The sequence below is a fragment of the Phyllobates terribilis genome, unplaced genomic scaffold, assembly GCF_046119375.1.
Source record: "Phyllobates terribilis strain yellow unplaced genomic scaffold, ASM4611937v1 Scaffold_5__5_contigs__length_657084704, whole genome shotgun sequence".
Taxonomy (NCBI): Eukaryota; Metazoa; Chordata; class Amphibia; order Anura; family Dendrobatidae; genus Phyllobates; species Phyllobates terribilis.
This window is the reverse complement of record NW_027362765.1, coordinates 20,173,412-20,189,652: the sequence shown is the minus strand read 5'-3', so window position 1 is coordinate 20,189,652 and position 16,241 is coordinate 20,173,412. Positions and strand designations below refer to the sequence as shown.

The 16,241-nt window shown below is 51.5% G+C and overlaps 1 protein-coding gene across 2 annotated transcripts in view; it reads left to right on the top strand.

Moving 5' to 3' along the window:
- LOC141270503 (uncharacterized) overlaps nucleotides 1–16,241 on the top strand; it is a 121,724-nt gene that overhangs the window by 93,731 nt on the left and 11,752 nt on the right. The window lies entirely within an intron of this gene.

The following is a 16,241-nucleotide window of genomic DNA, read 5'->3' as shown; positions in this document are numbered from 1 at the left end:
TCTGTGGCCTCAACATGCTTTTCAAGGTCCCACGAAGGTTTGTGGCCTTTTTCCACACACAAAGGGTCCTTTTTCCCGCATCCCGTAGGAAGTCCATATTCTCAAAACCCCTCCCCCCTTCCCCCTGAAACCTCCCACCCAACCTACACTAAACCCCCCCACGTAGGCTCTCACCCTAATCTAACACACAACACCCTGTCCCTCCCTATTAAAGAAAAATAAAAATCTGTCCCTACCGCCCTACCAATCTTTCCCTACCTGTCCCTCACTGACCCTCACTAGCAACCTAATACTAACTACCTATCCCTGAAGACTGTCCCTGCCTGTCCATCCCTGACCCTACACACCTATCTGACCCTACAAATAAATATAAAATATAGAAAGAGACTAAACCCTCCCTATCACAGACACACGTAACCTAACTCTCCCTAGGGCACAGTAAATGAGAACCCCCTCCATAGAAGTGAAGCCCTCCCTGCCCCCAGCCTCTCATACTCCAGCGAGCGCACTTTTGCCAGGTCACCCAGGATGTTCCTAATCACTTCTTCCTGGAGTAGGGCTTTCTGCTGGGTGGACACTAAACACCGTGCGTTCCACGTGTAGAACCTAGTCACTAAGCTAACTAAGAAAACAGTGCCCCGATCTCGGCCACCAAGGGACCTGAATGCCCCATAGGCCCACTCCGCATAGGAAAGACCTGCCAGCCTGGGCCAGCCAATGGAAGCACCCACCCTACTGTAGACCTCTGTATTAAAGGGACACCGAAGCAGGAAGTGCTCCATGCTTTCAAGCATGCCGCCATACTCCTCGCGGGAACAATCCCGGTCATCAGAGTTCCTGTACTTCAGGTTGTCCCTCACATACAGTCTCCCATGGAAGCAGCGCCAAGCCAAGTCCCAAAACTTCAAGGGGATCCGCTTAGAGTTCAATAACCCAAGTCCTACCTCCAGATCCCAGCTTGGGCAATCCTTGAGCGCCAGGGGCTTCTGAAGTGGATCAACAGGACCCTATTGTCAAGTAACCTCCTTGACAAGGTCCTGATTTCCCACACTCCCAGACCCCACCGGCGGATCACCTTCAAAACCGGGGTAGCATAAGCCGGAAGATGCCCATGAGGCGTTCGAAGGTGCTTCACCTGCCTTCCTGTCTCCCATTCCTGGAAGAAAGGCCGAAACCACCCCCTACAGGAGAATACCCACAGAGGAGCCCTCTCTAACCAGAGGTTGGCGATGTTTGCCTTAATAAAGGTGTTTACAAGGAACACCACTGGGTTGACCATACCCAACCCTCCTAGTCTCCTCGTGCGGTACGTGACCTCCCTCTTGATTAGGTTCAGCCTATTCCCCCATAATAGTTGGAAGAACAGGCTGTAGACCCGTGTCCAAAGAGGCTCTGGCAAGATGCAGACGCTGCCCAGGTATATTCATAAAGAGAGCAAATAACCTTTGGCCAAGCTAACTCTTTCCCTCAGGGTCAAGGACCAACCCTTCCACTCATCCACCTTCTGGGCGGCGATCTTAAGTCTGCCCTCCCAGTTTTGCTGGGGTTAGTCCCCCGGGCCGAAACTGATGCCTAAAAATTTTGCTGTGGCCTGATGCCCTGGAAGGGTGTCCGGGAGATCAAAACTAGGATCTCCCCCTCCCAGCCAGAGACTCTCACACTTATCCCGGTTGATCATGGACCCGGATACCACCGAGTAGCGCTCAACCTCAGACATGACCCAATCTGCCTCCCCTCTCGTGGATACAAAAAGGGAAACATCGTCTGCATATGCCACTACCCTCAAGGTGGCCTCTGGCTCCGCCTGGTCCATCCTGACTCCCACCAACGGTCCACGCTCCACCCTCCTTAGAAGGAGGTCGATCGCGAACACGTATAACAGTGGGCTCAGAGGACAGCCCTGGCGGACACCAGAATTCACCTCAAAAGGGTCCCCGACCCAACCGTTCACGAGCGGAAAAGTCTCTGCCCCATTGTATAACACTCTCAACCAATCAACAAACCTCCCAGGCAGACCGTACCTCAGAAGGACGGACCAGAGGTATTCATGGTTAACCCGGTCAAAGGCTTTCGCCTGGTCTAAGGACAGCAAGTACCCCTTCCAGTGACCTGCCCTGCTCTGCTCCACTGCCTCCCGGACACCGAGCACAGCACTAAATGTACTGTGGCCTGGAACAGAGCAGTGCTGGGCCCCCGAAAGGAGTCGGGGTGCAAATTTCACCAACCGATTAAAAAGCACCTTTGCCAGAACCTTTCGGTCCGTATTGAGAAGCGCTATGGGACGCCAATTCTCAATACGGGACGAGTCTTTACCCTTTGACAGAATAATCAAGGCTGACTTCCTCATTGAACTGATGTCCGAGGAGAGACACTCATTAAACACCTCAGTCAAGAGGGGGACCAAAGAGTCCCTAAAGGTCTTGGAAAACTCGGATGTTAAGCCATCCGGACCAGGCGACTTTTTGGGCCGAAGCCCATCAATCGCCCGTCTAACTTCCTCTTCCCTGATTGCTTCTGCCAAAACATGAAGAGAGGGGTCATCCCCTGGCTCAGGGATGGTTTCAGCCAGGAAAGCCGACATCTCATCCCGATCAGGTTCCCTCCTCCCCAAGAGGTGCGAGTAGAAGGATTTGACCACCTCCAGGATCCCTGATTTGGATCTGTTCAGGGACCCCGTACTGTCGATCAGTCCTGTTACCACCTTACAACTCACTGACATCCTGCAGTTCCTGTAAGGGTCGGGCGAGCGGTACCTCCCGAAATCCCTCTCAAAAACCAAGGATGTGTGGCTATCATACTGGCACCCCTTGAGCAAGGTCTTCACCCTGGAGATCTCCTCGCGGTCCCCTCCAGTCGAGACGAGCTGCTCGAGTTTCTTCCCCAGATCCCGATACAGGCGGTACCTATTCAGGCCCCTGAGGCTCGAGAGCTGACGGAAGAACCTTGCAACCCTTCTTTTGAAGATCTCCCACCACTCAGACTTAGTACTACAGAGACCCAAGAGAGGTACCTGGCTCTGAAGAAATTCCTCAAAGGATTGTCTTACATCCGCTTCTTCCAACAGGGACGAATTCAGCTTCCATAGGCCTCTCCCCATCCGGGGGGTCTCTGTAACATTCAAGGAAAAGAAAATAAAACAGTGGTCGGAGAATTCCACCTCAACAGCGAACACTGCAGAAGAGACGGCCTCCTCCTTTAAAAAAAACCTATCTATCCTAGACCTACTGCTACCCCTATGAAAGGTGAAACCCCCGTGACCTGGGGTGTGCCGGATGTGGACATCCACCAGGCGAGCTTCACTTGCTATGCTATTCAGGGCTATGCTATCATAAGCCAGCCAGTCTCCGGGGCCTCCCCTATCACGGGATCTAGTTATAGTGTTAAAATTCCCACCGAAGACCACCTGCCGGCTCGTAAAAAGATAGGGCTTGACCTTCAGGAAGAGACATTTACGGTCCCCCTTAGACTGCGGGCCGTAGATATCAATGAGCCGGACCTCCTGTCCCCTCATGAAGATGTCAAGAACCAAGCACCTCCCCATTTCTACCTCAAACACCCGTCTACATTCCACCGAAGCGGCCTTAAAAAGGACCGCTACCCCGCTATACGGCTCGGCCGCAAGAGACCAGTATGAGGGCCCACACCTCCACTTCCTCTTTGCTTTATAAATGGCCCCCATGTCCGTTAGTCTGGTCTCCTGCAAAAATAAAATATCAGCCTCAACTCGGGTGAAAAAATCAAAGGCCGCATCTGACTTTATACTGGCGACATTAATCGATGCCAGAGTCAACGGGGTAGGTTCCGCCATCATGGGTGATTGAGTTAGATGGCCTTCTTTTTCACCGTACTCCCCTTCTTCCTCTCGCTGTCTGAGGAGGAGCCCGAGTCACCCCTCCTCTTTAGGGATACCGAGGTGTCCATGCCCGCCCCTCCAGCATCGTACACCTCATTCCCAGCACAGGTTTCCTCGCCTCTGGCCCCCGGGACAGTCCTCCCACCAGCCGCCCTCTGAAGGCACCTCAGATGTTGTCTCCGGCTCCTTACCCCCGACCTCCGACACAGCAGAGTCATCGAGGGCTTGGAACCGATTGGAGAGGGGGATCAAAGGGGAGCCGGTAAGCCCTTCCGTAGGCACCGTAGCGGTCAGGGGGGGGCTTTACATTTTTTTTACCCTTTTCCTGTTCTTTTTCCTCCGGCTACTGGTACTTTTGTCACCCGACCTGATCCACCACCTCCTCATCCAGACTTTCATACTGGGTAGAGTTATCGAAAGCAGCCGCCTCCTCCCTCTCCATCCTCCTGATCTCCTCGCTCACCGCCTTCTCCCCCAGGGCCTCAGAGGCACCGGCTGCAGCCTCAAGGTAGGGGACAGTCATCACCCCAGTCGCCTGAGGCTTATCCTGCCCCCTGTCCCTTCGGCACCCTACCTGTTGCCACTGGCGGGCAGATGTATTCGCCTCGCCTTTCCTCACTGAGCCCTCAGCTCCCCTCCCGCCCCCACCTCCAGTTCCAGCAGAGGATGAACCACTGGGGACCCCCCCACGGCTCTCCCCCGCCTGACCAGAGATGGTGTTGGAAAAGGAACGGGGGCAGCGGCTATATGGGTGACCTAGATCACCACACAGGTGACACCTAATGTCACCACAGGCCGCGGCCAGATGACCTACTCCGTCACACAAGGCACATTTCTGCACCTTGCAGCCCGCGCTGAAGTGGCAGGGGTCACCGCACCTGTGGCAGACCTTCGGTTGCCTCTGGTAGAAGATCAGGATCCTGTCCCTCCCCAGGAATGCCGAGGAGGGGATGTGGGTGACAGTACCACCTGAAACCTTCAACTTCATCATGAAGGTCCAGCCCCCTGACCAAATGCCAAACTCGTCCTTTTCTTTTTTGGGACCTCCGTGACTTCCCCATAGCGAGAAAGCCACGTCATAATATCAATCCCAGAGAGTGACTCGTTATTTGTTAGAACGGTCACCCTCTTTACGCCATTTTGGTGAGACACCGCCTGTACGGCAAAGTCTCGCCAGCCGGGCTCCCCCTTCACCAGTTCAAATTTCGACCAGAAAAGCTCTAAGCCCTCTGGCCGAACAAAACTGATGTCAAAGATGGAGGTACCAAAAGGATGGATCAGGGGAAAGATGTCAATCGCCCTGAAGTCCATCTTCAGGAGGAGCTCCACATCCTTCGCTCTAGGCGGGCACGCTTCACTGCCCCTCCACCGAAGATGGACCACATTCCTCCTGTCCACCCCCTGCCCAGCTGTCGGGAGGGACCACACTGTTTCCCCCTCCCTTTTATATTGGAAGGCGGCCTGGCCGTGCCTGTCCAGCCAAAAGGCCAGGTCCACCTCTCTTCCCTCTACCGTGATCGTCCGTTCTCCCTTCTTGAGGGCCTCCAGAAAACGGCATCGCAAATCACCGTCCCTGAGGTCCAGAGGCGAGGAAACCCCCCCGAGAGGACCCCGAGGCCCCGGCCACTACCCCCGCAAAACTCCGGGGGGCCTGCGGCCGGTGGGGGGGGCAGATGGACCAGTCCCATCCCCGTGCTCCCCGCTACCAACAGACACACCATTCACACACCCTACCGTAGACACACCCCCATTTGCATCCTCAGCCACCAGCACGTCCATACCCACACTATCCCCATTTGCATACACAATCACCCCACTCGCGCCGCTCCCACTACAATGCACACTGGGGTCGATGTGTTTTGTTTTCTGGGCACACTTACTATGCACTGCTTTATTTCCACCTTCCACGTTACCAGTGTTGTTGGTATTGCCACCTGCACGTGGCGTCTTCCCTGCCGGGGGGGTTCTGTACACAGTGTGCTGTTGGCCCTTTAAGGACCACACTGCATGCCTTAAGCAGTGCAGCACCACTGCTCTCAGTATTCCTGGAGCTTGCTGCTTTACTGGCAGGAAGAGAGCCAGGCGTAGCTCCTCCCCCTGCACCTTCCAGCCCTGCTGCAGCTTTCCTGGACACCTGCACTGCTGGAGTCCCTGCCCCAGGTAAGCCCCCAGACACAGGGGACCCCGACACACAGGCACCAGCAGCAGCCCCCACATTGGTGCTGACCGCAGCTGTGGTCCGTATGGCTCCCGGAGCGGCTGTCGCTAAGCACCGCCCCGGGCGTGGCCACGCCCACATGGGCGGACCTGGACGGGAAGCCACGCCCCCAGCGCCCGGCAGCACAGCTCTCTTGAGCTTTTCCTTCATGGGCGGGCCCCGCCCGCAAAGTCACGCCCCCTGCACCTGGCAGCACAGTGCGGCCCTCTGAGGCCACTCCTACATGGGCGGGGGAGGCCACGCCCCCAAAAAACGGCCGCGACGGGACCCCCAAAGCCGACCCGGAGCTGGGTTTACTCTCAGGGGTCCCCGGTCCAGCGGCACCAGTTCCCGGAGGCACAGCACCCCCCCACCATCACTCCCTTGGCCACAAAGAGCTTGGCCACAGCAACTCCGGCGGCCGGCCCTAGGCTAGGCCACTCCCTTTCGGCGTCCACCGGCGCCGACCCATTACGGGGCCCCGAATTTGCCACGGACCCCGCCAGGGGAGCAGGCCCCACCACCTTCTTTTTATGAGCCTGCTCTGCCTGCGTCACCGGCCCCGCACCTTTTGCCTTGCCAGATGCCTTACCGGGTGCCTGGGTTCCCAAAGGTGATCCAGTTTTTTTAACGGATCTGTGAGTTGGGGGCCCAGACACCTTCCCAGCACACGCCGCCGGAGATGCGGCCCCGGCTGCTGGTGTGCCGCCAGCAGTGCAGGTGGCAGCGGCAGTTACGCTCGCTGCCCCCCGCACGCCAGCAGGCACACCAGGTGCCAGGCCAGTCCCCTCCCTCACATGGGACCCAGCCCGAGCACCACCACAGGTTTTGCCCGCCGCCGGGCCGCCCTCCGTGCCATGCTTCATGTCAGACACATCCGACACACCACCTTCATTACTACAAACAGAGGTGGCGCTCTGCGTGCCATGGCCTACATTCTCCCCGCTCCCTCGCTGCGGACCCACAACAGAGCCCGAGCCGGGGTGGGTAGCGGGTGCCGCACAACGGGACCGGGCGGCCCCAGAGAGGGGGACATACACAAACTTATGTGCCACAGATGTTTTTTGCTTTTTCTTTACTTTCTTCCTCTTCGTCCCCCTCCCGGTTGCCTCGTCCTCGCAGATCTCGTCCCCGAACATCAGCTGGTTAAAACGTACCGGGGACTCGATCTGCCTGATCTGCTTCATGACGAGGCTTCATGACTGCTGCTACTACCGCCCTCCTCATCCTCCCCTTCGCTCCCGCTGCCCTTTGAAGGACCAGAATCAGACGGGAGATCCATCTGCTCAGGGGCTATCCCGCTATGCGATGCCTGGCCACCAGATGGCGGGTAGGGCGTGACCTCCTCCTCACAGTCCTCTTCCTCCTCCTCATCCTCCACCACCGCCACCTGGCTGGAGCTCCGTGACCCCTCCAGAGATCCACCGGCCATTGCTCTAAACCGGTCATCATTCTCAAGTTTTTCCCGGAATGGCCCGCTGCCGGCCAGAATGGTACACCGCCGGCTCTTCACCTCCTGAATGATTTCCTTGATCTTCCTGACCACGGCGGATAGCTCAGGCTTTTTGCTGCTAGAGGCCCTTTCGGACCTCTCCTGAGCTACCCTCAACTCCCCCCAGAGGGATTTTAGCTTTCTAGAGGCGTCCTCATACTCGCAGTGGTGCGCATGGATGCGGGAGCCATAGCTGACCGTGGACTCCTTCGCCACCTTGGTGCCCCAATCAAGGGGCACCGCTGCAGCACCCCTGCTCGTACTCGACCTACCTCCGGGGGGAGGAGCCGCCGCGGCTGTGGCCTCGGGGGTCCCTCTGGTCTTCATGCTCGACCCCTTGCCTTTTCCGGACCTGGTCCCGGTCGGGATGGTAGCCGGGATGGTATTCCTCCCGCCCCCTGCCGGCTTGGACCGGGGGGCAGGAGCCAGGGGCCCAGCCCCGGAGGCCAATCCAAGAGCAAGCCTGCTTTCCTGGGAAGGGGGCAGACAAAAAGTCCCAGATGGAAAAACAAACCTCCCTTCCCAGGAGCTCTCTCCACACCCCAAACACAGCAGCACACGGCAGGCTCCGCCTCTCCCTGCTACCATGGCTGCTGGCAGCAGACTTGCCATCCAATAGATCCTTGTAAAAGGATTTAAAGTGTACTCATTCAAATTACAGAGTCAATTTAAATTACAGAGCTTAGACCTGCCTCCACCGCGGGGGGTCTCTACCCACCAGCGGACAGGCACCAGTATTGGGAGAGGGGGGCTGGCCGTCAGGGTCCACCACGGCTCTGGCACAAACCCGGCGACACGGAGGTCACATGGGCAGGAAACAGCCTGGCCGTGTCGGCTTCGCACTCCAGCGTAGTCCCTCTGCCCGCTCGCGCCCGTAACCTCAAAGGGATGCGCAAGCTGCTTTTCTTCCCAGGGCTGTTCCCCGCCCAGCAGGAACGTGGGGGAGCTCAGGTCGGCCTTCCACCGTACTCCCTTACCTCCCACGCCCTCTTTCCTTCTTCCGTTATCCATCTAACCCCTCGGCTCTGTGGTGTCCGCTCTCCCTCCAGCTCTCTCCTTTTCACAGGTGGACTACCGCGTGTATTCACACTGTGGCGAATCTTTTGGGCCCAGGCATAAGAAGTCATCGAGGTAATGGATAATATGTGCTCCCTTAGAAACGTCCATGACGACCCATTCGAGGAAACGACTAAACGCCTGAAATAGTGAGCAGTATATGGAGCACCCCATGGGCAAACAGCGATCTATATAGTATGATCCTTCCCAGAAGCAGCCCAATAGGCGAAGACTATTCGGAGGCATAGGTAGTAAGTAACCGGAACACCCCCTCAATATCTGTTTTGGCCATTAGGGTGCCCCTTCCCAACTTCTTGACCCGCCTGATTACCTTGTCAAAGGAGGTACAGTATATACTGTACTACTGTACTTGGTTCTGCGTCGATGTTGTCGTTTACTGACCTGCCCCTTGGATATGACAAATGGTGGATTAGTCCGAATGTATTGGGTTACGTTTTTGGCATGACTCCCAACGGGGATACCACTACGTCTTGTAAGGAAAGTGTTCTGAATGGAACCGCCATTCTATCTAAAGATATTTCTTTTTTTAATTTTCTTGTCACGACGTCTGGTAGGCTGATTTTAGATTTTTACTCCAACCTTTCTTGATTTTAGAAGGGCATGACATGCCTATATCTGTGTCTCCTCCTCATTTTACTCCTCCACCTCTTTTCTTTTCGCATGACTATATGTACTTGTCACTTTTCCATGTGTTAGTTGTGTCTTCTGAGCAGTTTGTCAGCTTTTGGACACCTTTGAAGGTATTTTCTATGTGTTTCTTTGTGTTTTTGTTTGCCTGCCATTGGTTTTAACGGTGTTCGACGAACCGTTCGGCGAACATGCCGATGTTCGACGAACCGAAGCCGAACACTACGGGGGTGGCTCAACACTAATGAAGATCAGATTTTAATATCCAACATAGTTTGGTGTCATCAGCAAAGACTGACACTTTACTCTCAATCCCATCCCCAAAAAAGTGCCTGTTTAATATCTCAGCCTTTTCTTTGTCCTCTATAATTATCTTGATATTATTGTCTTTTAAGGGGCCGATACCATCTGTTTTTTTCTTTTTGGCATTGATGTATTTATAAAAAATGTTGGCATTTATTTTAATGTCGCTGGCAATTTTGTTTCTCTGTAGATAATTTTGCTAGCTTGATTTCTTTTTTACATTTCTTATTTAGATCGTTATACTCCTGAAATGCTCTTTCTCCTAAAATTGGTTTCAGTAATTCAATGCAGTTTGGGGGGAATATTTTTTCATAAGAATTTGGGAAAGTTATGAAATGTCCTATAAATGTTTGTCCTATTCCTGATCTAAGGGTCTAGACTTTTAGCTGAGATGAATCTGTGCTACAGTAAATTTATCACTTAAACATGAGCCATGTATGAGGGAGTCGGAGTCGGTGTCATGGAAATTGAGGAGTCGGAGGTTTGGCTTACCGACTCCACATCCCTGGTTGTAATTAATTTTCACACCTTTCATGCAGGTTTATAGAAAATTGCGTCTTTATTATTTCATCATCATTATTGCATTGTTAGTAGCTAGTTCATTACTTTTTCTATTTAGTCTATTGAGCCTTCAGTATTCGATCATCTTAGGGTGACCAAAAAAAAACACCAAGTCAGCTCTGATGATGTAATTCTAATTACAGTTGCATCACCTACTTTTATAAATGCTCTCTGTGTAAGGTATACAGTTTTACAATTTCTTAGCATATTTATTTTTTATTATTTTACTTGTATAGTGCCATTAATTCCACTGCACTTTACAGACATTGTTGGCATTGTCCCCATTGGGGCGCACAATCTAAATTTACTACCAGCATGTCCTTTGGAGTACGGGAGCAAGCTGGAGAACTCGGAGGCAAGCCACGCAAAAACATTTACATCTCTCAATATGTTTTGTCAGATATACCTCGTTCTTGCATTAGCAAAGCGGATAGCTTTTGCTACATATGCGGAGAAGTCACTTTTGCGTCTCAAAGGCGAAACTTGACTACCATGATAAGGAAAGTCTACAACCTATATTTTTCCTGCAGAATAGGAGATCGGGACAAGAGTTGGCCTTCACTTATATGCTGCAATATATGTGCATCACATCTTACCCAGTGGTTGCATGGGAAGAGGCAATCTATGCCTTTTGCAGTCCCAATAATCTGGAGAGAGCTGACCGGTCACACTACCAATTGCTTTTTCTGCATGGTGCCCCCCCGAAAGGAAGAAATGAACTTCACAGTATCCAAACATTCCATCTGCAATACGCCCAGTACCACATACAGAAGAACTGCTGGTTCCAAAAGGACCAGAAACATTTTCAGTTGAGTCAAGTGAGTAAGAAGAGGGCGCTTATTGTCAGGAAGCATTTTCCTCTCATGGCCCAGACTTTGTCAGCAACCTCGACTGAACCACACCTTATAAAACAAAGTGAACTGAATGATCTTGTTAGAGATTTGGATCTGCCAAGAGTAAGGCTCATCTCTTAGGTTCCAGGCTACAGCAGTGGAATCTCTTAGCAACCAATGTACAGATTTCTTTGTTCCGCAATAGTGATAAATATCTTGTCCAATACTTCTTCATGGCATGTAACAACAGTTTAATGGAAGCTCTGAAGATAAGTTATAGTCCAAAGGAGTGGTGGCTCTTCATCGATTCGTTCAAAACAAGCCTAAAGGCTGTCTTGCTGCATAATGGCAATGCATTACTTTCAGTTCCAGATGGTTATGCAGTCCACATGAATGAAACCTTTGACAACATGAAAAAGCTGTTGATGTGCCTAAACTGTGACCAACATTTGTGTCCTCTCTGTGGTGACTTAAAGTTGGTTGCCCTCTTACTTGGTCTCCAGGGTGGATACACAAAGTACTCACCCCCCCTTCTAGATTGTGAGCCCTCGCGGGCAGGGTCCTCTCTCCTCTTGTACCAGTCGGTGACTTGTTTTTGTTCAAACTACTGCTACGTATACCCCTTTTTCACATGTAAAGCGCCATGGAATTAATGGCGCTATAATAATAAATAATAATACTGCTACTTTCTGTATGAGTGGAATAGTCATGCAAGAGAATATCCCTACAGTAAAAGAGACTGACCTCTCCGACACTCACATCAGCCTGGAAAGAATAAAAATGTCCTGAATCCAGCACTTGTTGACCCACATAAGATTTTGTTACCACCATTGTATATGAAGTTGGGCCTAATGAAGAACTTTGTAAAGACAATAGATAAAAATGCAAAATCATTCAAGTATCTCATTGATGAATTTCCAGGGTTGAGTGAAGCAAATATAAAGGAAGTAGTCTTTACTGGACCTCAGATTCGTAAGCTTCTTCAAGATGAGGAGTTTTTCCATGTGTCGCAGGGCAAGGAAAAGGCTGCATGGGTAGCATTCACATTTTTGGTAACTGATTTTTGGGAAACTCAAGAATAGACAACTATGAATTGTTGGTGGAAAATCTCCTCCAAACATGTCCTTAAAGATTAATTTCTCACATTCATATCTAGACTCTTTTCCGCCAAACTGCGTAGCAGTGAGCGACGAGCACGGTGAAAGATTTTGCGACTATGGAGAAAAGGTATCAAGGAAAGTAGAATCCATCAATGCTTGCAGATTACTGTTGGACAATTGTAAGAGATGATCTGATGCAGGAGTACAAGAGACAAGCAAAAAAGCGTTGTCACTGAATGAGAACCAGATTTTGCATCACAATTTATGTAACTGTTTATTTTAATTCACAATAGTGTTTAGACGTGTTTTAGTTATTTGAGTTGTTGGTAAGTTTCCTTTAAATAAATATCAGAAAATTGGCATAACAAAATATTCTGCATCTTAGAGTTAATATAAAGTGTGTTAATAAGTTATTCTTACACAAAAATTATGCCACTGATACAAACAACTCATCTTGAAAAAGGGGCCTTCATGTGACTGTCACTTAAAATAGTTAAAGCTCCTAGAACGTGATAACAGGAAAGTAAAAAAAGACAAAATATTCAGTCATAAAGTTGAAAACTGGCTGTGATGCCAAGGAGTTAAAAAAAAAATAAAAAAAAAGTTGCACCACGAAATCCATGATTTGTGCCACGCAGAGAAATTGTGAGCGACTGCATGTGGAAAAGATAAGTGCTGCCTGTTAGAAACAGACATGCCCAACCATGGAGATATCACTATCACCTGGCCTCATTGTTGTGGTTTATCATCATCACCATAGCTGTAAACCAAGGGTGCACTTTTAAGCACAATGTAAATTCCAATGACAAATTGTCGCCTACTTGAGATGGAAATAGGCATATCCTGACACAGTGACTGCAAAAATTCATGTTGACCCTGGAAAATCGCTTAAAATCTATTTTCTTCTTCTAACACACTAATTCTCACGGATGTCACTGTGACGGAGGTGGGTTTGATTGCAAATTGCCAAAGGCAAATCATCCCTAACTAAAGACCTTTTAAAATGTAACTTTTCATTGATTATTAAAGAACAAAATAAAATTAAAATTGGCGTGAATCCATTCATATATTGGTACAACCAACCTATATCGCCTCTTTTATCCTATCACATTATTCCATCATTTCATTACTTGTCCCAATAGCACTTTATACTGTGGTGTTAGGATTGTTCGGTGCGGCCGCTACGTACACTATCCTATATATGTATCACCATATTTTACTGACTGACGCATTTAAAACAACAACCGTAAGCCTCCCCAACATGTTTCACCAGCTATACTGGCGTCATCGGGGGATTGAGGCCTAGTGTATGTAAACTTTTGACTTTGTAGCAAGTAATAAAAATGCCTTAAAACATTCTCTGTCTCTCATTATTCTGACATTTGACAAATATGAAAAATGATGGTAATCCTAATTGACCTAAAACAAGAAAGGTTTATTTTGATTTCATGTCAGATGTTACGGATCCGGGTGGTGGAACCTCTGTGCTACGGTGCAAGGAGGGGCCAGAGAGGCGTAACTAAGTATCAACTCGAACCGACCAAGGTCGCACGGCAGCTCAATCGACTCCGTGAACCAGGGAGGGCTCGAGCAGAGGGACCAGGTGTCACTCTGGGACCGACCTTGTATGAGAGCAGGTGACTCCCACGGGTCAGATGGCAGGGACTGACCGGTACAGCAGATGAGCACGGCAGGCAGGCTGACGGGTGATCCGGGTAGACGGACTGGCAGACACCACAGGTAGCTGGCAGGTAACAGGCAGGAGCCTCCAGGTAGGTTGGCTGGTAAACACGGCAGGTAACAGGCAGGTTACAGGTAAGTTCTCCGGGTAGGCAGATTTGGCCTAGCCCATAGACAGACTGGCGGGTTGGAACGTAGGCAGACCGTCGGGCTGGAGAGTATACTGGCTGGCAGAGACAGGTAGCAGGTAGAATCTCCAGATAGGCGGACAGGCCAAGCCCATAGACAGACTGGCGGACTGGGCAGCAAGGAGACTGGTGGACTGGACTGGTAGTCAGGCTGGCGGGCTGGACTGGTAGTCAGGCTGGCGGACTGGACTGGTAGTCAGGCCGGCGGACTGGACTGGTAGCGTGACCTGAGGGCAGAAGCGGAGTTTGGTACACAGAGCAACAACCTTGCATGGGCACCTCCATTTTGGAGGAGGTGCCTTTTATATGAGAGGTCCTCCGGCCATTGGCCGTGGACTCCTTAGGACTGCGCGCGCGGCCCCTTTAAGAGGGGGGGAGCGCGCGCCCTAAGTACAGTGACTGGAAATCTGTGCGCGCCGGCAGCACGAGAACAGAAAGATGCCAGGGCTGGAGCGCGACGGTAAGGGGGACAGCGTCTCTGCCTGTCAGGAGGCAGAGACGCCGATGCTACAGTACCCCCCCCTTTACGCCCCCTCTCTTTTAGGCCTGTAAGAAATTTTTTAAGAAGAAGCGGGGTGTGGATGTTCTGCCTTGGCCAAACCCCTTCCAATCCACCAGAAAAAAGGTTTTTCCTCTTACCCTTTTGGTGGCCAGAATGTTCTCTACCTCATAGACGTCCTCAGCGGAAACCGGAGCAGGGGTGGTACCTGGATCGTCAGAAAAAGAATTAAGAACAACAGGTTTGAGGAGAGATACGTGGAAGGAGTTGGGAATCCGTAAGGAGGCCGGGAGTTTTAACTTGTAGGCCACTGGATTGATTTGCTTGAGGACTTCAAATGGGCCGATGAACCGTGGACCCAACTTATAGGAGAGTATTTTGAGACGAACATGTTTGGAGGAGAGCCAGACCCTGTCTCCCGAGCGGAATTGAGGCGGATCCAGACGTCTCTTATCGGCATGTTTCTTCATCCGCTCGGAGGATTGAAGAAGTACAGATCTAGTGTCCTTCCAGATGGTGGAAAATTCGCTGACCAGAGACTCCGCGGCAGGATGAGGATGATAAGCGGAGGAGAAATCCAGGGAGGCATCCAGCAGCTTACACGTAGCTCTCCAGAAGTGCGTAGTGAACTGGACCCCTCGATCAGACACAATGTGGAGGGGTAGGTCGTGGAGACGAAAGATGTGATGGATGAATTCCTTAGCCAGCACAGATGCAGACGGGAGACTAGGCAGAGGGATAAAGTGGGCCATTTTAGAGAAGCAGTCAGCGACCACCCAAATGACAGTACAACCAGCAGAAACAGGGAGATCAGTAGTAAAGTCCATAGCAATGTGTTGCCACGGGGCAGCAGGTACAGGCAGAGGCAGGAGACGGCCGGCTGGAAGATGTCTGGGAACCTTGTTGGGGGGCACTGGATGAACAGGCCGTGACGAAGTCTACAACATCCTTGCGTAGGGAAGGCCGCCAGTAATGCCGGGTAATGAGCAGGAAGGTCTTCCTCTGGCCAAAGTGGCTGGTTAGTTTAGATGAATGACCCCAGTGAAGAACCTTCTTACGACCTGGAACCGCTACAAATGTCTTACCTGGTGGGAGACGAGACAGGTCCAACGGAGCCACATTCATCTCTTTGGAGGGATCGATGATATGCATATGCTCCTCCTCTTGGTCGGAGGACAGGAAGGATGGGGACAAAGCGTCGGCTTTAATGTTCTTGTCCACAGGGCGATAATGTAGAGTGAAGTTGAAACAGGCGAAGAACAAAGACCACCGGGCCTGACGCGGATTTAGTCTTTTGGGCATTTTGTAGATATACCAGGTTTTTGTGGTCCGTGTAGATGACCTCCGGGTGCAGAGCCCCCTCTAGCAGGTAACGCCACTCCTTCAGCGCCAATTTGATGGCCAGCAGTACTTGGTCTCCTATGGAGTAGTTGCGCTCGGACCAAGAGAAGAGCTTGGAGAAGAAGCCGCAGGTTACCATTCTCCCGGACAGAGACTTCTGGGTGAGCACCGCTCCGGCTCCGGAAGAGGAAGCATCAACCTCCAGAAAGAGCTGTTTGTTGCAATCCGGACAGTGCAGCACTAGGGCAGAAGAGAAGGCTTGTTTGAAGGAGAGGAAGGCCTCCTCCGCTTCGGACGTCCATTCCTTAGGATTTGCTCCCTTACGGGTGAGCGCAGACATGGGAGCAGTCCGGGAAGAGAAATGTGGGATGAAGAGGCGGTAATAGTTAACGAAGCCCAGGAATCGCTGAATCGCCTTCAACCCCTCCGGTCGGGGCCACTTCAAGACGGCAGAGACCTTCTCGGGGTCCATCCGTAGACCAGTCTTAGA